Source organism: Peromyscus californicus, unplaced genomic scaffold, assembly GCF_007827085.1.
Source record: "Peromyscus californicus insignis strain IS unplaced genomic scaffold, ASM782708v3 Scaffold_6__1_contigs__length_162567912, whole genome shotgun sequence".
Taxonomy (NCBI): Eukaryota; Metazoa; Chordata; class Mammalia; order Rodentia; family Cricetidae; genus Peromyscus; species Peromyscus californicus.
The window spans coordinates 55029114-55052776 of NW_026294584.1; positions in this window are offsets into that span (position 1 = coordinate 55029114).

The following is a 23663-nucleotide window of genomic DNA, read 5'->3' on the forward strand; positions in this document are numbered from 1 at the left end:
TCTTATAGTTGAGATAAATATTAGATTGCAAAAATTCATTCCAATTCCTATGGAATAGAAAAGAAAAAAAAACATTTTTCAAGTAGCAGATGCTGACAAAGAACTTCCACACTCGCTGTATATATGCTAACACATCACAAAAGAAGCAGGAAATTGATTTGGAGTTGATAGTACATTAGCATGAATCCTGACAAGATACTAACATGGATAATCCCTCTCTGGGCATGTTCTGAAGAAAGGGCACCTCCTTGTTTGCAGGCACCTACAGCAGCAGGCAGGGATCTGAGTAGTTCCATGGTGGCTTCTATGTGTCTTTGAGTTTACAGGTAATTTCACTTTTCATTCCCCCCTGTGTCCTCTGTCTTGGGTCCCTGGATAAAAGGCTCTCTGCCTCCTTTTCTAAATAGGCCAGGAGCTGCCAGTTGCAGGAGAGGCAACGGATTCAGGGAAATGCTCACTTCCTGTGCCCTCTGGGAAGAGGTAGCAGAAGTTTCTACTGATAAAAAGAAGATGGAAATATTCAGGAACCTGTGGCTGAGAGCAGACAGGTCTGGGTAGGAATGATGTGAGAAGAGGAGCTTGGGGAGAAAAAGCTGTGAAAGAAAAGGTAAAGGGTGCTAAGAGCTAAAGTCTGTCTTGGCCAGGTTGAGTTTGGGAGAAGTTTTCTTCCAACAGCTCTGGCTCAGTACTTCACATCCAGCAAAATAAGGATTTCCAAGAGGATCCCAAAGCCATGTTTCTGAATAGCATGATCCCTGGTTAAGGGTGGGTAGAGCAAAGGTGCTCTATGTAGGTATGTTCAGCCTCCATTGAGAAAATAAAATGTTCTGGTTCATCTTTCATTTCTATATAAAAGACATATTTTATGTATGTATGTATGTATGTTTATATCTGATGTATTATGTTATTGATACATACATATGAGAGGCCATAGTAGCACCATGGTGGGCTTCTCCCAGCCCTAGCCTCTACTTGGCCTGAGTTTCAGTTAAGTTTCAGTTTCTGTTTAGGTCTCAATTTCTGTTTCAGTGCCTGTTTCTGATTAGGCAGGTGAGGATGAAATTGCATACCAGGCATGATTCAGCACTTACAACCCCAGCCAATCAGAAACATGTTAGTGTGGCTGCTGCTTGCTTGGCCAATCATGTTTAGGATGACCTAATCCCCTCCTGGTTGTCTATAAAAGGAGCCTGTGAGCTTCTTTGAAGGTTGTCACCATTTTGTTGTGTGACTGACCCCTGCATGCAGGAATTCTTCTCTCAAGAAATAAATGCTCTTGCTTTTGCATACGTGAGTGGTGACCTTTTGTGGAATGATCTGTGGACCCTAACACATACATAATGTTTTATGAATGCTCACTCTCTCAAGTTGCATCAGGAAAAAAAAGAGAGAGAGAAAAAATGGGTTTTTTTTTTTAAGTGATGCAAAAAAAAGGAATGGAGAGAAGAGGTTCAGTAGTTAAGAGCAATTGCTGTTCTTGCAGAGGACCCAAGTTCAGTTCTCACAACCTTCTGTAACTCTGGCCCCAGAGAATCTGAAACCCTCTTCTGGCCTCTCTGGACATCAGGTACACACATGATACACATACATCCATGCAAGCAAACATTCACACACATAAAAATAATAAATCTTTTTCAAAAAAGTGATATAAAGCGAAGAGAGTCTGTGGTTCTCTGTGCTTGGGTGTGACTCAGCAGTAAGCCAGGTTGCAGAGAAGAACCCCAGAGTGGAAAGTTAATCAGAAATCTTCTGGGACCTCTTGGACAGTGGCACACCCACACTTTGTAGCCCCTACAGGCAGGAGACCATGTCCAAATCCTGGCTCTGCTCTTATTAGTGTGGGATATTGGCTCATGACTGTATCTCTGAGCCTATATAAATCATAACACCCACCTCTAAACTCACAATGTCCAAAGCCCACTCAGACCCAGTTGGATATATGGAGCACCGGGCCTGGACACTTCTCAGACTTGGGGACAGAATATGAGCACAAGTTCAGTAGTAGTTTGTTCCACTTGAGTGGAAGATAAAAAATGGAAGGCAGCTGCCCTGAAGCCTTCAACCCCTGCATCTCCACTGGGCAAGAAGAGAAATGGTTGCCAGGCAGCAAGCATTCCCGTTTTAACTGCCTGGAAACTGTTTCAGGGTCGATTTGAACAAAATAGGGCACTAGGTCAGGGGTCAGCAAGCTTTTCTGCCAAAAGCCAAACAGTAGATGCTTTAATTTTTGTGAGGCACAAAAAAAAAAAAAAAAAAAATCTGTCACAGGGACTCGACTCATGTGGGAGTGAAAAAAAAAAAAAACTGTCAGAGACAATGTTTAAAAGAATGGGTGTGGCTGTGCTCCAACACAACTTTATTTATGGACACTAAAATTTGAATTTCATATCCTTTTCAAATGTCAGGAAATACTATCCTGCTCTTGAGTTTGTTTAACCATTAAGAATGTAAAGCAATGCCAGGCATGATGGTACATGCCTCTAAAGCCAGCACTGGAGAGGCGGAGATAGGTGGATTTCTGAATTTGAGGCTAGCCTAGTCTATTACAGGACAGCCCAGGGCTACTCAGAGAAACATTGTCTTAGAAAAAAAATGTAAAATATATTCTTAGTGCCTGGCCTGTACAAAGAGGAGGGGGAGGAGAGGAGAAGTTTAGATTTCTCTCAAGCCACAGTTGTAGATCCTGCATGGCAGCTGGTTTGCACTGTAAATCACCAATGCACAAAGTAACAACCTTTGTCATTCAGTTTTTACAATACTTGGTCACTTTTTACTTCTCCAGCTCTTTCCCATTCCTTTTTAAACCTTTCAGACACAACCCTACAGAGAGAACCAACTCCCAAGCTGTCCTCCAACCTCCACACATGCTCTGTGACATACTTACATTTGAGCACACATACACACACACTACACCATACCCACACACATACAATCAATCAATCAATCAATCAATCAGTCAATCAATGTGAAAAATAAAATTAGGGCCAGTGAGGTAGCTCATCAGGTAAAGAATGACCTAAATTCAATTCCTGGGATCCACATGGTGAAAGGAGAGAACCAACCCCAGCAAGTCATCCCTAGCACTCTAGCATGCATAAACCAGGCATGTGGCCCAAGCTTGTAATCCCATCACTTGAAAGTAACAGGCTGGAGGATCAAAAGTTCAAGGTCATCCTCAGCTAAACAGCAAGTATGAAGCCTAAAGAGGATACAAAAGACTGTCTTTTAAGAAACCTAGCCCTCCAGTTCTTTGTAAGAATAAAACGTCTAGTTTCAGTTTCTGCTGTGAAGGGTGTTAAGGGCCGGCACAGGGCCTAATGCTTTGAAAGACACTCTGAAGCCACTCACTCAACAGTAACAAACAAGAAGAGGTCCACAGCTTCAGTCTTAGAGTATCTGAAGGCATCGTCTGCAACTTTCAAATCGTCTCATCTTTGCCAACCATCCACGCTACGCTGAACCTCAGACCAGACAATTTCCCTTCCTGTGTCTGACCCTGCATGGCAAAGCTTTTGTTTTGTGTTCTTTCCATGAGGAAGTAACAGGCTAGCTTATTATATGATGATGTGTGAGGTCAAGAGTCCTAGTGGACTATGTGGAAAACATACTCTTTGATGTCAAAGCTTTAGACCTGGATTTCTGCTATGGTGATCATGGATACTCTGAACCTGTTTCCCCGTCTGGAAAATAGAGATAATCATAATATCCACTTCCAGTGTTGTGAGGCTCAAAGGTAATTAATTGTAAGTGTATAATATACTAGAAAGCAACATATGAAGACTGATGCATGTATTCATTCAAATGAATATATGTTCAGAAATTCAAAGATTAAGCTAACAAAACTTGATTCCTATAAGAGTGAGCTGTCTGAGATGGGAAGACTGACTAAATTATTTCTGGAAAATACTCTGTGTGTGGGTAGGGTAGGGAGAGTCTGTATACTGTGGGTGGAGTCAGAAATGTAAAGTAAGCCTCAAATGACCACAATTAAAACTCCTACCCTGCAAAATATAAATGTTTTCTAAATCCTCACCTTCCTCCCTTTTGCTCTTTTACCAGGGGAAGGGGAGAACATGGAGAAAATCTCTTGATCTCAATGGAGAAAATCTTTTGATCTCAATAAGTCAGTTAGAAGAGATCAAGGCTGGAAGAAATGGGAATTTTCCACTGAGCATCTTCAGAGACCCACATTAGAGAAGATGCTGCAAATCAGAAAAGGGTCCTCTTACACCCTGCCCTCCCTAGGGAAAACAGCTATTTGCATCTCCTGTTTAGAGCCTTTGAATGAAAATGAATCTTTGGTTTATTCAAACCATTTTGTGGATGATACATTGAGGTCCCGATTGCAGCAGGGATCATAAGTGACAGAAATGTTCATAGGGAAAAAGGCAGCAATATTTCTCTTAGAAAAGACCAAGAACCACACAAGCCCTCTTTCTTTCTCATTGTGCTCCATAGTGGAGGACCACCACACACACCATACTTGTACATTCAGTGAAAAAAAAAAGCGTGTTTGTCTTTGCATTCAAAGGCCCAGAAAAGTACCTCAGAAACCAATAATAGACAGAGTCCAAAGGAAGCACATACTGTAAAGTATTTAGTCACAAAAGATAAGCCAGATGACTTTTCATGTCTCTAAGTATCTGTAAGAAAATAGGACAACTCTCTAGAGCCTAGGAAATCAGTCCCCACATATCAGTAAATGAGCTCCAAAGTCCAAGCTGAAAACACAGGTGATTATGTGGGCTAGAACTATTCTCTATGCCACCTCATGCAGCCTCTGACCAAAGGAAATCATTCACTTTCTCCTTGGAAGATTAGGTCATCTTTCATTTACCCAGCCTTAACCCGGGGCCTCAGTCATTGCACAGTTCAGCCACACCTAAGGGAATTCATCAGAAAACCCTTCCCCTAGACAAACCAAGAGAGTTGGTCACCCTAGCACCACCCAAACCACTGAAGTACAGCTTTCAATAACGACCTTTGAACTACAGCTACAGCTACGTTGTTTATTCTAACGCCATTACTTTGTGAGCAGGAGACATGCAAAACCATGTGCCCTTGAACTACATATGCCTGTGCACACACATGCTTGCACACACTCATACTGCCTACTTAAAATCCTCCAGAGACTTCTGATTGCCATAGATGTGTTCACTGGCATAAGGGGGGGGGGGAAGCCCCCTGTTGTGTCTCAGGTCAGTCTTTTCTTGACAGCTCTGGGTGTTTTCTTCATGCACCGTAGCAAATACAATCACTTTAAGAGCTTGATGGATTGGCTTATGGTTTTGATTTTGGAAATTTTCAGTCTCACAGAAGAGTAGAAGAGATATGACAACATCCCTGTGTAGTCACTACTTAGCCTTGATAAGAGTCGTTTGGGGTCTGAAGGGTCCCATGGAAGGCTTAGGTGTTAACAGCTTTATTCCCAGATCATGGCAGAACTGAGAGGTTATTGGCTCAATGGATGAATGTACTGCTAAGTTCATTGCTGAACGGATCAGAAGGACCCTGGCTGGAAGAAGTGCATCCGTAGGTGGGGAAGTTATGTCTTTGAAGGATATGTGGGACCCTGGTCTTTCCCACACTCCTTTTCCACCCTTCTAACTCTCCCTCCTAGTAATCACAATGTAATGAGGAGCTCTTCTCCACAAGTCCCTCCCAACCACGGCACTCTGCCACACCACAGGCCCACAGTGATGGATCCAAGTGACAGTCAACAGAAGCTGCTGAAATTGTACACCAAAATAATTCTCTCCTCCCTTACATTGTCAAGTCTCGGGTATTTTGTTACAGCTCCCATCAAACATTTTGCCAGAACTGACCAGTGAAGGTTTTTGAGGGAGGTTACTATACTTTTCAAATATTTTTGGGTCTCTAAAGCTAAAGATTTTTATGGGTCCTTTGACTTCACATAAATTTCTGCTTCCTATAAAATTGAGCAGGGACCCAAAAATCAGTCTTTGATGTGTAGACTAAAATGCACCAAAATGTGGCAGGATTCAAACTACCAACAGGATGGCTCTGGAAGATGAGCTTCCTTGCAAACGTTGCAACAGAAACTCCAGAGACGCAGTTTTATTGAGTACAGCATTATATTTGTGGTGTTGGCAAAGTGCTCAGCTCCCCTAAGACTCGGTTTCCTCATCTTTAAATAGGGTGATGATTCGTTTTAGGGCTGAGTATTGATTTTACTTGGAAGTTTTCTCACAATGCCTAGCATGGTGACTTTTGGGTGTCGGGCCACTAGATGGCGACCGAGTCATTTCTTTAGCATAAATCTTTTTTCTCTACCTGTTTCCAGTTCAACATTCAACAAACCACAATTCAAATGTATGAATGAAATTGACGGAGTTTATTTTCCTCTCTGTAAACTTTTTGTTATGAAAATTTTCATGTTTTCCTTTGAAATTCTCCTGGAGACTGGAGATACCGGCCCTTGTGTGCGGCCATCTCTCAAGCCCCATGCAGAAGCTAGTTCTCATTGGGAATGACCATTCCCCAGTGAGCTGTAGGAAGAGCTCTAGCCAAAGCCACAGTGGTGTCTGGAGGGACCAACTTCATGGCCTTTGCTGTCCCTCTCCCTCGAGAGAAGACAAGGTGGCTTAAATTCTGACCTCCATTATCACATTTCCCACCTAATCAATGAAAGGAGATCATTAATTAATTCAAATAGTTTTTTGGATACTGGTTGAGCAATATCGTAAACCAGATGTAGTATCAGACACAGGCCAGGCATCCCACAGACAGAGGAGGTAAAAGCAATCAAATATCATGGAGAAACAAGGAATTTACATCGACAAATCCTCCTCCAGTGCTGAGAGGGGAAGTGGACATAAGTGCCCATTCCTAACCAAGAAGCTATATCCAAATGACAACCACTTACAAAGGAAAAATTAGTTTTCTCCAATAGAGTCTCACTGTGTATCAAACCACACTTAAGGAAGGCCTCATACCCATCAACAGATGGCCAATATGAAATGAACAAATGTTTTTGTGAAAAGGTTTTTGGTCTCATTTCTTTGTTTAGGTTTTTTTGTTTTTTGTTTTTGTTTTACTGGCCTTTTGCTTGTACATTATGGTTTCTGATTTTGCGTTTTTATGGGTTATTTTTTTCCTGTGTGTGTTTGTTGGGGTTTTTTTCCTTTTCTTTCTTTCTTTTTTTTTTTTTTTAAATTGGAACTTGTTTGTTTTTGTTTGTTTTCTAAAGGGAAAGAAAGATAATGGAGTTGGGTGAGTGGGAAAGTAGGGAGGATCTGGGAGGGGTTGGGGGAGGGAAAAGTGTTTTCAATTTAAGAAAAAAAAAGTAGTAAAGGTGGAAAGGAAGAAATATCTCTAGCAGACACTGCGGCAAACTCAGTTACAAAGTAAGCACCAGAAATTACAGCAAAGGCAGATTCATTTGCTCTTGGAAACATGACAAATGTGAATGATGTCTAAAGGCAGGTTATTAAAGTACTCTACAAGAAAGTCAGAGTTTGCAGAGAGACAAAGTATGGTCCCGTGCTTTGATCTCATTCACAGGCAAGTTCACACGGATAGAAAATCCTAAAGAAAGCATTTAAAGCTATAAAACCAAACCGAGGCTATAGCTCCATTGCTAAAGTGCTTGACTAGCATGAAGAAGGCTTTGTATTTATGTCCAGCATTGCTTAAAACAGGCATGGAGAGGCAGACCTGTAAGCCCAGCACTCGTGAAGTGGAGACAGGAGGATCATCTTCAGCTACATAGTGAGTTTGAAGCCAGCCAGGGTTACACGAAGCTCTGTCTCAAAAAATATTAGAATTAATTAGAAATAATAATAAAGTTATAAAACAACTAGATAATAACAATAACCTTATGGCCAAAGAGTTGGGGGTGGCTTTTTAAAGAACATTCCAAAAGCTATAATCACAAGGCAAAGACTGGTTGGATTTCCACTCAGTAAAACATGAGTGACAGCCAGGTTCACTACCTATATTTTAAAAAAAACAAGAGACAATTAGCTAGACTGTACAAGGGAATGCACATGTATATGTGTGCACTCACACACATACACACACACACACACACAACACCAACAAACAGTGTGACTCCTACAGACTGGTGTATAGAAGAGGCATCCATGCTTACTAATAACCAGAAATATACCTATAAAACAACAATAATCTGAGCAGTGGTGGCACACACCTTAATCCCAGCACTTGGGAGGCAGAGGCAGGCAGATCTCTGTGAGTTCGAGGCCAGCCTGGTCTACAAAGTGAGTTCCAGGACAACCAAGACTGACTGCTACACAGCCTCCTGAGTGCCGGGATTAAAGGCATGTGCCACCGCTGTCCGGCTCCTATCTCAAAAAGAAAAAGAAAAAAATCAAAAACAGTAAGATTTAACTGCCCCTATGTATCCAGAGCTTCAGTTTCTGCAGCTTCAGTTACCCACAGTCAACAAGAAGAAAGGTGAGTGCTTGATCATAAGATTGTTGAGAGAGAGAGAGAGAGAGAGAGAGAGAGAGAGAGAGAGAGAGAGAGAGGCCACATTCACATAACTTGTATCACATCACAGTTACAATTCTCCTTATTTCATCAATAGTTGTTAACCTCTTACTGTGCCACATTTACATATTAAACTTTACCATAGGAAAAACATAGTATGTAAAAAGTTCAGTACCATCTTTAGTGGCAAAGATCCCCAAGGGGTCTTCAAAAGTGTCTTCAATGGATAAGGGGTTGGGAGACTATCACAGCATTCGACATTCCTCAAAACAACAAAAAATTATGTGAAAGGGGGGATTCTTCCTGCCGCTGGCTGGAGCGTCAAACTGCACTGTCATTCTGGACAGACCTTGCACACCTGCTGAAATAAAGTACTCACATGCCCTTTGACTCAGAGATACATCCCTGAGAAAGTTTCCAGGAGAAGTGCTGGCACCGGTTCCTAAAGATGCACAGATAAGATCTTGTGTCATTGATGTCATGAGTTGAAACCTCCCAATGGGAGAATGGGTCAACAGGGCGTGGTGGATAGCCAGGGTAAAGTGTGTAGGAGTCAGAAACAATTAACTTGGTGGGTTGATAGCCACGTAGACAGCACTGAGAGAGGGACATGAGGACAATCAAGACCTGTAGTACAACGCCATTTACAGTTACAAAAAACATATCACATGCAAAATGACACCATACGTTAAAAAGGTAATACTTATGCCCAAGGTTAACATCAGCCATAACAGCTTGTGCATCTAGGACACACGGACACACACACACACACACACACACACACACACACAAGTACGCAGAACATAGGATAACACAGCATGGCTCCTAGAGCAGGGCACACTTGAGTTCAAGCCCTGCCTCTGCCACCAACTTGCTCTGTCACCTTGGGGGGAAAATATCTGTAACTTTTTCCTAAATCTGTTTCTTTAACTTAAAAAGAATGGGAGCTTATCACTGTAACTCTTCTATGGAACTGCAGTAAGGCACAATTGAGTTACTATAAAGTAATCAAGAAGTGCCTAGCCGCTGGGGAGGTGTTGGCACTTGTTAGCTGCTGGGAGAAGGAAAGAGTTTTCTGTAAGAATGTATTGCAGCCCCTGGTAAGCTGACTATGAATGGAAGAAAGACCACAAAGACAAGAATATTTGGGCAGCACAAGAGTGCCTTGAAGGTTTTGTTTTTCTTTTTTAAGGACACAAAGTTGGATGGAGAAGAAAGGGGGTGTGGATCTGAGAAAAGTTAGGGGGAAGATGAATATGATCAAAGCATATGGTACCAAACTCCCAAAGAACTAATTTTTAAATGTGTCTGGCTGTAACGTGCCAAGTTTTATTACAATAATATAAGCAGGGGATCAAGAATGAAGAGAAAAATAAGATCTTTATTAAAAAAAGGGGAGAAGATGGCCAAGTGTGACAGTACCTTGTATAATCCCAGAACTCACCCAACATCATCAGATTATTAATATGAAGCCAAGCTAGACTCTACAGTCTGAGAGAAGCCAGTCTCACATTACAACATAGTAAGGCCTGTGATAAGAGAATGTCCAGATAACACAACACCTGTGCCTAGTCCAGAGGTTTGCAACAGCATTCTAGAAAACAAGGGTCTTCGGAAAGGTGTGATGCAAGGCCTAAGATTTGGGAAGCAAGTCAGGATCATGGTTATGTCTGTATTTTCAGTAAATTACATTTCCAGGCCAGCATCACCTAGAAGACAACCAGGCCCTGTGAATGTAGTACTAGAACTCAGAGAATCCTGTAAAGCCTCACCACAGCCTCAGTTCTGGTCAGCCTCAGCTCTGGTCAGCCTTCTCTAAAGGTAAGTCATAGCCTGAGGAACCACACCCAGCATGCCTTCAACCAATCACAAATATGTTCACGTAGAGTCCTGATGACGCTTCTTCCCACTCTAGTCAGAATATGGAGAAGGCGGATCTCTACATTCTTTTATAATCCTCAACGAAGTGAAAATGCAGAGCATGGTGGTCATATCAAATTGTGAAAGCAGTAGAGGCAGACGATGATGGCAACCTTTAAAATCAGAAGGAAGCAACTAATAGCCAGAGGCAAAGGGTCCTTTGAGCAATTGGCTCCTGAGTCCCTGGCAGCCCACACATCATCATTGGCGTGTGTACTGCAGGCTACCAGCTGCTGTGTTAGAAAGAAATCCAGCAGGCACAAAGACTAAATCGGTAGCTTGGATGTTATTTCATCCTAAGAAGATGGATCTTGGTCCAAGAACAGGGTTTGTTCACTGGGGGCGGGGGTGGGGGTGGGGCTTACAAATCCCAGCTGAAAACACTACCAAGGCTCTTTCACATTTCTCATGGAAAGAGCACAAAACGAAAATGCTTCAGCCTCCTGTAATTCACTTATGGATCACCTTACAAGCACAGATGAAAAATTACATCACAGGGATCTGTCCACTCCCTATGGACAGAACTGAACAGCATATTCTCTAACATTGCTGAGACAAGTTCAGACAGGGGGTGTAGGCAAGGTTTATTCTCGAAAACTGTCAGCAGCTCCAGAGGCAGTCATCACCAATGTTCTATGCAGAGACTGCAGAGGCAGGCTCAGGATGGCAAAGCTGCAGTTGCCATCTCCAACTCCTACAGGATATGGTCATGTACAAATTTCTATACTAATACAATAGAGATGATGGTGGTGATAATACTCACCTGTTTTCGGAGTTTTTGTTGGTTTTTGTTTTTTTATTGCTCTGATAAAACACCATGAGCAAAGCAACCCCTAGAAGGAAGGGTTTATTGGGGCTTGTGGTTCCAGAGGGACAGCATCATGGCAAGGAGCATGGCAGCAAGCAGGTAGGCATGGTGATGTAGCAGCAGTTGGGAGCTCATATCTTGAAGCACAAACAGGAAGCAGAGAGAGCACAGTGGAGATGACAGGAGGCTTTTGAAGCCTCATTAACATACCTCCTTCAATAGACCACACCTCTTAATCCTTCCCAGATAGTTCTGGTAACTGGGGACCAAGTATTTAAACACACAAGCTTATGGGGATCATTCTCGTTTAAACCACCACACTACCTGAACACTGTTTGAGAAGTTTGTTGGTTTCTTAAAAAGTTAAACACACTTATCATTGGACTTTGTGATTACACTTTTAGATATCCACTCAGAAGAAATACAAATGTCTGACTCCACCAGGGCGGGATCCAAATATTCACAGCAGCATTGTTCCTAATGTCCAGTATCTGGACAAAACCCAGTCACTGAAAATAAGCAAAATATGAGACATCCATACAACATTTTTGACAGTAGGGAGTAAAACACTACTGACACATGCCACAACATGATCACACCTCAACAGCATGCCAGCTAAGCAAACGAAGCCAAGTATAAAAGACTATAAATGATATGACATCTGTGTGCAAAGTCACAAAGACAAATCTATACTGACAGAAAGCAGAGAGCAGCTTGCTGAGGCTGGGCTGGGAGTGTGACTGAATACAAACTAGCACAGAGTAAGTTTTGGGGATGGCAGTAATGTTCTAGAATTGGATCAGGGTGATGCTTGTAAACTGCACCTGGCGGAGGTGTGGGTGATCTAGCCCCGATGTAGTGAGCACGGGAGAGCTGTCCCCATCACCCATCTGTCCTGTGGTGGCACAGGTGGGGGAGAGTTGCCCTCCTTCCTCTTCCCCCACTTCATCCCCCACCCATCAACCCCTGAGGCAGATAGGAGAACTGGCCCTGAGGTTTCAAGTGTGGGAGAGCTGTCCCTGCCCCACATCAGCTGCAACACTTGGGAGAGCAGGCCCTGCACCTCACCTGGGTAACATAATAGAGCTGACCCTGTTGGCAAAGGTGTGGGTGAGCCAGCCCCAAAGTTGTAAACATGGGAGAGCTGACCCCACTACTAGTCTGTCATAAGGTGGTCTGGGTGGGGGAGAGATGCCCTCCTTACCCCTCACCACCTACAACAGACCCTACCCCTCACCAGCTGCAGCACTCAGGAAAGTGGGCCCTGCTCCTTACCTAGACAGCACAACAGAGCTGGCTGGGTAGTTGGAGGTAAGGGTGACCCAACCCCAAGGTTGTAAGCAAAGGAGGACTGTCCCCATTACTCATCTGACATGTGGCAGCATGGGTGGAGAAGAGATGCCCTCCTCCCCAACCCCCACCCATCAACACCTGATACAGGTGGAAAAGCTGGTCATAGGGTCATAAGAATGGGATAGCTGTCCCTGATCCTCACCAGCTGCAGTACTTGGGAGAGTGGGCCCCTGTACCTCACAGGGGTAACACAATAGAGCTGGTCCAACGATGTAGGTGTGGAGGGCAGACCCTGAGGGCATGATAGCAAGAGAACTGACCCCACCCCTCACTCATTGCTGCAAGAGGTTCATTAGCCCAAGTCAATGCTAAAAAGCTCACTCTGGTGGTGAGGACAGGGGAGAAACTGTCAGGTAAACCAACCCTGCAGTGGCCTAGGCCCAGAACCAGGGTTATGACTTGACCCGCTCCAACATCCACCCTATCTATGATCTGCTGGAGCACATGAAGGGACCTGACCCACAGACCCAAAGCTACAGGATCTCCATAACACAGGACAACAGGATATCCAAGAAGAGGCCCAGTGAGAGCCCAGCCTGGATAGTGTAATAGAAACCAGAGGCCTCGAACCTCACCAATGACTCTGCAATGAACACTTGCAAGTAAAGATACATGAACAAAGGAGTTTACTGAGTGACTCTTGTGTCACACTGCAGCTTCCATGATGAGATTTTTTTTTAACTTTTTCCCCTTTTTATTTTCTTTTCCTTTTCTTCTCTTAAATTTTGTATTATTTGGGGGAGGGATGCAGGCGTGGAGGGCAGATACGAAGGGACAGGGAAATGAATGGGACCAAGATATGTAAAAGACACACAGAATAAATAAAGAGAAAAAAGAAATTTACATGTAAACTACCATTAATAAAAACAGATTGGTGTGGGGAGGGGAAGCAGGAGGAGGTGGAAGGCACAATTGCAAAGGATCCTAAGAGGACTTTGTGGGAGGGTCAAATGGTCACTGTCCTGATGGCAGGAAGAGTTTCATAGATGTACATACATGTGGAAACTTAGAAGGTACATGCTTTAAACATGTGTAGCTTCCATATGTCAGCTATAATGCAATAAAGCTGTTTAACAAAAGAGAAAGGGAGAGAAAGAGGGAAAAATTAGAAGAAAAGAGGAAAGGAAGAAGGGGGTGAGGAAGGAATTGCACAGGCCTTATTTTTTAAAAGTTTAAGAAATTAAGAGAATTCTACATGCTCCCCAACACAGCTACTTTCATTTTGTCTTTGTCCATGTGAACACATGTTTTACAAAGGCATGTCAGCATAAACTTGCTATTCTCAGCTTCAGTGTTAGCACCTTGGTGTGTCCTGATGAACTCTGAGATGGGGGTGCCTGTTATTAATCATATCCAACATTCCCCACATTGCCAGAGTTTCTGTCTTTGACTGCAGAGTGTGGTATATACCAGGGTAGAGCTGTAACAACATCAGCTCACTGTCTCACATTCTGGTGTGGCTGCGAAGTGGGAAAGCCAGCACACAGAATACTGCAGCACCCTCGCGAAGTCCCTAGAAAAATGTCAGGCTTCAAGAACCTGCGATGTAAATACTCAGCTGCATCTTGGCAAACATTACATCTCAACGCTGTTTCCCACATGTTGCTGCACAGCTTTCATCAGTGGAATTTTCCCTAAACCAAAGTAAAATATATAAGCTGTGCTATGCCCCATCCATGATAACTGTCTCCTAGCTCCCTGTGCTACTTATATGAGTTTCTAAGGACGAGCCTTCCTTTATTCATTTTTCTTTCTTTCTTCCTACTTCAGTCCTTTTGTGTTAAACCCCCACTCCTCTCTGCTTCCTTCCTTTAACCTTGGCTTTCTTTCTGGATGTATTACATACTCTCATTTTTTTCAAAAGCACACAAATATTAAGTGTTATACACAACAACAGCTCTCTCCTACCCTGTCAGCTAGATAGCTGTGCTCCTCAAAAACAGATGATTTTTTCAGTTTTCTGTGTCTTCACTCAGCAGCATGAAGAAGCATATGTATAGAAGTGATGACTTACAAACCTGCCAGTCCCCAAGTGTAGCCACTGATAAGCCTCATGTTGCTGAGCAATTCCTGATGGTGAGGAAGAATAAAAGCATCTACAGTTCGGCTGGATGCAACATACCTGGAAACATAGTGTTTGAGTGGTTGAGGCAGAAAAATCATGAGTCCAACATAGCCTGAGCTATGTAGCCAGTTTGAGGCTATAGTAGCACTTATATGTATTTGTCTATTCACATAGAGTGTGTCAATATTTTAAAATGATAATATATACTGCTTGATACTTTGACCTTTTCACAGATTAATATAACAGATTTGTGTGCATGACTTAATCCCAAAGCTACATAAAAAGATCTTCTAGGAGCTAGTGAAATAGCCCAGTAGTTAAGAGCATTTGCAGGAAACCTGGGTTCAGTTCTCGGTACCCATGTGGCAGCTCATAATCATCCATAACTACTTTCAGGGTATCCAGTGCCCTCTTCTGGTCTCCTAGAGCATGAGGCATGGCAAACACTCATGTACACAAAATACATTCTTTAAAAATCTTAAAAAGACCTTCTAAATTATTTTCAAACTTTCAAAATATTTTAAATGTTGATCATTAAATTGAAACCATAGTAATGAGCATTTTGACAGTTCACAATATGCTGCTATTACAACAAACAGTGCTATAATAAATAACCTCAGAGAGGAGATAAGTTCATGTCTTTAGCAAAGAATCTGGCTCCATACATTTCTAATGTTCATCAAGCACTGACTGTGCACAGCTCCAGAGTCTAGCCTGAGGTCCTTCCCATGCTGGACAGGGGGCAAACCACAGCTGTGAATGTCCATAGAGCATCACCTTTGATCTGACCAATCACAAGTGCCCAAATAGCATCTTAACAAGCTTTACTCAGTCTGCCCCAGTGGCCCAGACTGACCAGCTCAGCTACCACCCAGGTCCACAGCCAGGCCTTGGGTTGGACACCCTAACATCTACCCCATCTAGGACCTGTTGGAGCTTGGGAAGGCACTGGTCCTGTGGAAGGATATCTGCAGATCTCTATGACTCCAGGCAGTTGCAGGATATCCCAGAGGAGTTTCAGTGAGGATCCAGTGATGATGGTGTACCAGAATCCAGAGGCCTTGAACCAGACCAGTGACTCACTGCAATGAAGCTGATTGGACAAAAGGGTATATACTATGTGACACACAGCTCCCAATGCCACCAGGACAAATGAAGAGGTGTTGGAGAGGCAGAAAAGATGGAGAAGCTAAGGGTTTTGTTTTGTTTTGCTTTCTGGGTTTTTTTTTGTTGTTGTTCCTGTTTGCGTTTGCTTGCTTGCTTTGTTTTGTTTTGTTTTGGTGGGTGCTGCAGCGGTGAGGGGAGGATATGGGGGGACTGGGAGATGAGCAGAATTAGGATGCACACACACATACACACACACACACACACACACACACGCGCGCGCAGCGCGCGGCATACAACACAGATACAGAAATAACAAGAAATGGAGAAAAATTGTTTTTTCAAAACAAGATTTCTCTCTGTAGCCCTAGCCATCTTGGAACTCACTTTGTAGACCAGGCTCACCTTAAACTCAGAGATCGACCAGCCTCTGCCTCACCAGTATGAAGATTAAAGGCATACACCACCATGCCTAGACAAAAATAATAAGTGCACACATAAATAACCTTATACCACATTATACTGCATGTACAATGTCATGTTTTATCATAAATTCTCAAAAATACTGAAGTCAAAGGGTCTGTGCTTTTGTAAGTCAGAAAGATGGTGCTAAATTGCCTTCCACAAAGCTTTACCAAAGTGCACTCCCACTTATTACATAAGAACATGCCTTTTCATGAATCCTTGCCAAGAGTGAGTCATCAAACATCTTAGTCTTTGCCAGCTACGCAGCAAAAAATATTGTAGTGTAGCTTTAAATGGAAATTTTGGTAAGTATGTGTAAGCAGGATTTTTTTAATATTTGAAAGTCATCTAATGTACATTTCTATGAATATTTTATTCTTTTCACTTTTACATTTTCCCACTAAGTTTCTTTTGATTTAAAGAACTGAACTTTGGTTCTTTCTTTACTAGGATAACTAAAATTAACTATTGAGTATGAAATAAACACAGATTATATTTACTCATTTTTCCCACCCACTAGGTTTTGCCAGACACATTTTTCATTGTATTCAGCTGAATGTGTCAGTCTTCTAAGATTTCTTCATTTGGTATGACAGTTAGTCAGCCATGCTGTCTATCATTCCAGATATGTATCAGATGTTTGTCCATAACTATCTCAGTTATTTTGCTCATTTCTCTTAAATAATTATTTGATGCTCCAAGTTTAACTGTAGTATATGTATCCAACTATATTTTACTAAAAATCTTTCAGGCTAAAATCATTATTAAATAATCCATCTTTTACTAAATTGAAAAGGTACCTTTTTGAAAGCTTTTCCAGAGTTAATTCACAGCTCTCTTTATTGAGGGTTCAACTATAATCAGTGTCTCTGAGTTACATACGGAAGACGAGAATCTAGTTTATAAACACCAATGTTGAGTTCCTCCTCCAATGTTGAGTTACTATTATTATATTTAGTTCTTCTACTGAGTCCTTTTGGCCATTTTATATAGTTTTCTTTGACGCTTGGTTTCCATAGCTTTTATCAGTATCTGTGGTTCAACTGAGTAAGCACATAGCCAATGGCTCCAGTAGCGTAAGACTGTCTCTGTACCTTGAGTTTCTATTAAAAGGAGCTGCAGTCCAATTTATTAAAGAAATAAACTGAGACTTAGGAGTCTGAGTTTCCCAGCATGTAGCTGGGTTTCATGCAAGTATAAGCAGCCGAGTTCAATAAAGCACAGGTAGTCAACCATTAAGATAATGTCCAAGTACAGCCAACTCCTCATGGTGACTAGCTATTTCTGAACCTTAATCGCTTTTTCAATCTGTAAATATTGGCTGCCCATATTGCAGAGTGGAGCTCTTTGAACCTCTCCTGATGCTAAGTACTGCCTGAAGCATTCTTTGCTCAAAAGTGCTCCAAGGTGTCTAAAGATTTCTTTTAATACCAGGTACTGCTCTCAGCAATGTAAAGATGATGGAATATAGAAGCAAATATATTTTTAATCTGTGTGTGTGTGTGTGTGAGGATGGGAATACGGGCACCTCACATTGTTGTGCCCGTGTCGTGAGACACACACACACCCCACCCCACCCCCCCCCACCCCCACCCCCCCCCACCCCGAGCAAGACCACCACAGAGCTGATATCCCCACCACAGAGCTGATATCCGACGCAAAACACACAGGGATTTATTGATAACAAGCAAGCCCAGGCTTGGTCCGTGTCTAACACTCCAACACAGTGGGTGGAGGAGGACGGCCCTGAGCTCTCAGTGTGAGGGGTTTTTAAAGTGGAAAAACTTCAGGCAGGGTGGTACAAGCCTTTGCATCATATGATTGTGTAAGTGTGTAACCTTTGAATTTACTGGTTGGAGGTTACAGTTATCATTTTTGGGCAGGCCTGGACAAGTCCCAGGCAATGTCTTTGAGCTGCCATGGAGGCTGGCTGGCCTAGCGTGTACTAACTGTGGGGGCTGACTCAGTGGCCCAGGTTCTGTCCTTGACTCATGCACATAGCTCTAAGTTGGTGAGGGGTCCCAGACAGTAAACAATTGGCTGAACCTTGAGCAGTCAAGAGTACATGCAGAAAGGGAGCTACTGCAAGGACTATGTCTTTTGTTCATGGCCCTCTCAGAAACTGCTTGTTCGAGTCTCAGGAAACTGAAATTGAGGCCTGATCCCTGAGAGAAGACTAAGCAGCCTGTTATGGCATCTTCTTGGTCCTTTCAACATGAGGAGGTCACTCCTTGCCTTCTACCTTGTTTAAACAAGGTTCCTTGATATTCAACAGTATTATGCCTAGCTAGCTGGCCAAGGAGCTTCCAGTGATTCTCCTGTCTCTGCCTCCAATCTTGCAGTGTGAACACTGGGGTCACAGATGAATGCTACTAAGCACAGCGCTATATGTATTCTGGAGATCAAAATTCAGGTCAACACAATTGCACAGCAAGAACTATAACCACTGAGTCACCTCTACAGACCAGAAGTGAATATATGTTTGTTGTGTCCCCCCCTGTGCCCCGTATCATCTATAATGCCCAAACTTTAATAATAACTAATAACAATAGTATATGAAGAGAGACTAGGGAAACTTAGGTTAACGTTTAATAATTACATTATGTTTAAAGCATTAGTTTACACTGATATGAATAAATATTTAATAAATAACAGATGGGAAGAAGGAACAACCCTTGTTTCAGGAGAATTCCCATTAATAAATGTAAAAGAAATGAGGGAAACAAAAAAATATTATTTAAATACCATAGTCATAATTGCTATAGGCAATTGACAGATGCTAAAATTGGTGGCAAAAGTTTAATGAGCCATGAGGTAGTTGCATGGCTTCAGTACCACTCCCCAAACAGTGGTTCTCAACCTACAGGTCATGACCTCTTTGACAAACCTCTATCTCCAAACATATTTACATCATGATTCATAGCAGTAGAAAAATTACACTTAGGAAATAACAACAAAAATAATTTTATGGTTAAGGATAACCACACATGAAGAACTGTATTAAAGAGTCACAGCATTAGGAAGGTTCAGAATCACTGCCCCAAAATATCTATTTGTTGCAGTAGAGATTTTAATGTAAGTGCTCAAATTCTCATTCTTCCCACTGTGGGGTGGACTTAATGCATTTAACCCTCTCCTCAAGAGTGAGCAACACTGACTGATTGCTTCCCAGACTAATGGTCATGAAATATGGAACAGGGAGGGGTGTAGTTGGTTGTTTTTTTACTCTTTATACTTCTTTTGCTCTTTTGGAGGCCTGCCACCCAGCTCCCAAATAAATCATACATAGGCTTATCCTTTCTTATGAATATCAGGCCTTAGCTTGGCTTGTTTCTTGTCAGCTTTTCTTACCTTAACTATCCCATCTACCTTTTGCCTCTGGGATTTTATCTTTCTCTATTATATATACCTTTCTTTACTTCTTACTCTGTGGCTAGCTGTGTAGCTGAGTGTCCTCCTCTCCTTCCTTTCTTGCTCCTTCATCTTTTCCTCCCAGATTCCTCCTCCTATTTATTCTCTCTGCCTGCCAGCCCCACCTATCCTTTCTCCTGCCTTGCTATTGGCCATCAGCTCTTTATTAGACCCATCAGGTGTTTTAGACCAGCAAAGCAACACAACTTTGCAGAGTTAAACAAATGCAACATAAAAGAATGCAACACAACTGTGCATCATTAAAGAAATGTTTCACAGCGTAAACAAATGTAACACATCTTTAACTAATATTATACAACTGAGGGGTGCTGAAACAGCAGTTTCACCTTAGCCAAATGATCAAGACTGGTGCTACTGTGATGCTAACATCATGTACTCCTTGGTGAGATACAGGGAGAAGGGCATCTCAGCTCTGTATTACCCTTCCCCAAAAGCAACACTCCCAGTATAATCCCGAGAAAACACCAGATAAACATTTAAGCAGAGAAACTTCTACAAAATAGCCGGCCAGACTTTAGAACAGAATAAACATTGTGGAACACAAGAAAAGATCAAGAAGCTTTCATAGGTAGGGGTATGAAGAGACATGACAGCTAAATCTCATGGTGTGAGCTGGACTGCTCTGAAGAAACCACATCTCCATTGAATACCTGAAGACTGGCTGCCTAGGACTTCATGCCTTTAGAGAGTCAGAATGCTACAGATCTAGAGCTAAAATTTTCCTAAGCTATTGTTATTCCTTGTGATAAAAAAGTATTACCAATCTTAATATCTGTCTCAACATGTTTGTGATTATAAGGAAAAACTTGTAGAAAAGTGTTATCAGACTCCTAGCTTCCACCAGCCTTAATGTTAACAATGTTATGAACTAATATCTGAAATCTTACTAAAGAAATTTCTCCCCTCTGCTCTAACTTTAAATGTGTTGATGGTGGCTGGGGAGAGATCACAGTTAGTAAAGAGCTTGCTGTAGAAGCATAAGGACCTGTATCTGATCCACAGCACTCACAGAAAAGCTGGGAGCAGTCATGCACACCTGCAATCCCAGTGCTGGGCAGACAGAGACAGAAGGATCCCTGGGGCTTGCTGACCAGCCAGTCCAGACCATCATCAGTGAGCGCCAGGTTCACTGAAAGACTCTGATTAAAATAAGATCAGGAAGGTCTGGAGAGAAGACTCAGAGGTTAACAGAGTGCACTACTCTTCCAGAAGACCCAAATTCAGTTCTAGTACCAATACTGGGAGACTGCCTATAACTCCAGCTTCAGGAGGAACCAATGCTTCTGACCTCAGAGGGCATTTGCACTCATGTGCACAAGCACACGCATGTGCACACATTTAAAAATAAATAAAACAAAAATTTTTAGAGGTGGAAAATGAATAAGGAAGGTACCTGATATTGACCTCTGATTTCCGCAAGTACCCACATGTGTGCAGTACACAGGCACGTGAATAAGTAAAGACATAAATGTGAGTACTTATGACTTTCTTTTATTCTGCTATGCTACTGCGAAAGTTCATGTAATCTCTTCCACAGTGGAACATATCATTTACAGAAAACCTAAATCCATGTTCCTAGGCCATGGCAACTCATATTTGTCTCAGAACAAACATCCCTAAATCTCTTCTGAACAAGAGTTGTATTTCATCATGTCAACAGTGGCAGTCTTAGTTGAATCCTGGAACAAAAACAAAAGAATGTTTGTAGGGGAACTGGTGAAATGCACATAAGGTCTATCTTTTGGTTAGCAGTAATGGGCCAATGTTAGTTTCCTGGTTTTGATCATTAGGCTCTATTTATGTGAAGTATTCCTCCTGTTCAGGGAAGCTGGAGCAAAGGGTATTCAGAAATTCATACTATATTGACTACTTTTCTTAATCCAAATTATTTTTAAAATACATAAATAAGTAAATGATCAAATTTTGAAATATTATATTTCTATGTTTTTAAAATAATATCATACATTTAAAATAATATCAGTGTTAAATATAATTGCTCAATTTCAGTGGTTTTGATCAACTGGCTTAATCTATATGTGAGTAGAAATAACATCATTTCTCATTTTATTTTGTATATTCCTTTTTATGTTAATCAATTTTCCACTAATGTAGCAAATGCCTAAGACAATCCACTCATAAAAAGAAAAGGTTTATTTTAGCTCACAGTTTGGGGGGTTCAATTCATGTTTGACCCATTGCTTTTGGACCTAGATGAAAGCAATACATCATGGAAGTAGCCTTAGACAGAGCAAAGCCGTTCACCTCATAATCAAGACTCTCAAATTGGACAAAAAGGTAGAAATTGCATGTCCTAAAATCTCCTTCAAGGGCATGTGCCCTGTTCTAGCTACTTTTCTGTTCCTAGGATAAATACCATGACCAAAAGCAACTTGGGGAGGAAAGGGTTTATTTCAGCTTACAAGTTATGAGTCCATTATCAAGGGAAGCCAAGGACAGGAGCTCAAGGCAGGAACTGAAGCAGAGCCCCTGGGACACTGCTTCCTGGCTTGTTCTCAGACCCCTTCCAGATGTCTTCGCTATACAGCCCAGGCAGGCCTGCAGGCCAATGAAGGCAATCCTTTGATGGAGATTCCCTCTTCCCACATGTGCCACGTTGACAACTGAAGACTACCATGGCAGCCCCCGTGACCTGAAGACCCCAGGCCCCACCTCTTGACGTTTCCACTACATCATAATAGCACAAACCTTGGAACTGAGAGCATTTAGCCAGTGGGCCCCTGGGAGGCATTCCAGTCTAAACAGTATTTTCCAGACCAGGGAGAGATTTGCTTTTTGTACTGAGATCACTAGCATGTGACTGTTTCCTTGTGAACACACAAATAAGAAATGAAATGTCTTATATGCTTCTCCACTAACAAAACACATACTTTTCAAGATAATTTCATTAAATGAGATTTAAAATATATACATCTCACTGTAGTAAATAATATCCCAGTTTACTATCACCTATTTGCAAACTAAAATTCCCGAGCAATCATTGCAGCAGTGAGGCCCCTAGTCCTACTAACACTGTCTCAAGAATTACATTAAAATTTCCTCCATTTTTAAAAGTTTGGCTGCTTGTTCTCAGTGACCTTAGGATCAGACATACCAAGTACTTGACACACCAGCTATTAACTCTACAAGTTGTACTATCTTGCCGTAAATTCTGGAAGCTGTCTTTGTGTATTTCCTTCCCTAGGCCATAATAGGTGCGCTGTTTGGACTACAATAGTACCTCCCTTATCCAAAGGTTCACTTCCTATGATTTTACTTCCCTGCAGTAAACAGGGTCTAACAATGGCAAATGGAAACAAGACAATAAATTTTTGATTGTTTGCCTCAAGATTAGTGTGGGGAGAGCTAGTGAGATGACCCAACAGGTAAAGGTGTTTGCTTCCAGACTGTGTAAGCCTGGCCACCTAAGTTTAGTTTTGGACACCTATGTAAAGGTTCTGATCCCTATGTACACACACACACACACACACACACACACACACACACACACACACACACTATACAAACATACAATAATAAATGACAATAGAACATGGTATTGCATGCCTTTAATCTCATCACTTGGGAGGTAGAAGCAAGTGAACCTCTGTGAATTCAAGGCCAATCTGGTCTACATAGGGAGTGCCAGGATAGATAAGGCTAAATAAATAAATAAATAATAGTAGCTAATGAAGTGCTGTGTCTTCTCTCTTGGGATGTAACTCATCCTTTTGTTCAGCGTGTCCACACTGTATACACTACCCACCTCCTTTCAGTAGTCACCTCTATTATCAGATCAAGTGTTGTAGTACTGAAACACTTGTGTTCAAGTAACACTTTCATTATAACAAGGCACAAATTTTTAGTATGGTGTGTTCTGGTTATTCTATTATTCATCGGTAATGTGCCAATTTTATAAGTTAAACCCCATAGATATCTATGTATAGACAAAAACATAGTATGTAGTGTTGGATGTTATCTGCAATTTCAGACATCCCCTAGGTGTGTCGTAATGTAGGGGATGAACTTAAGGAAAGGCCACTACGT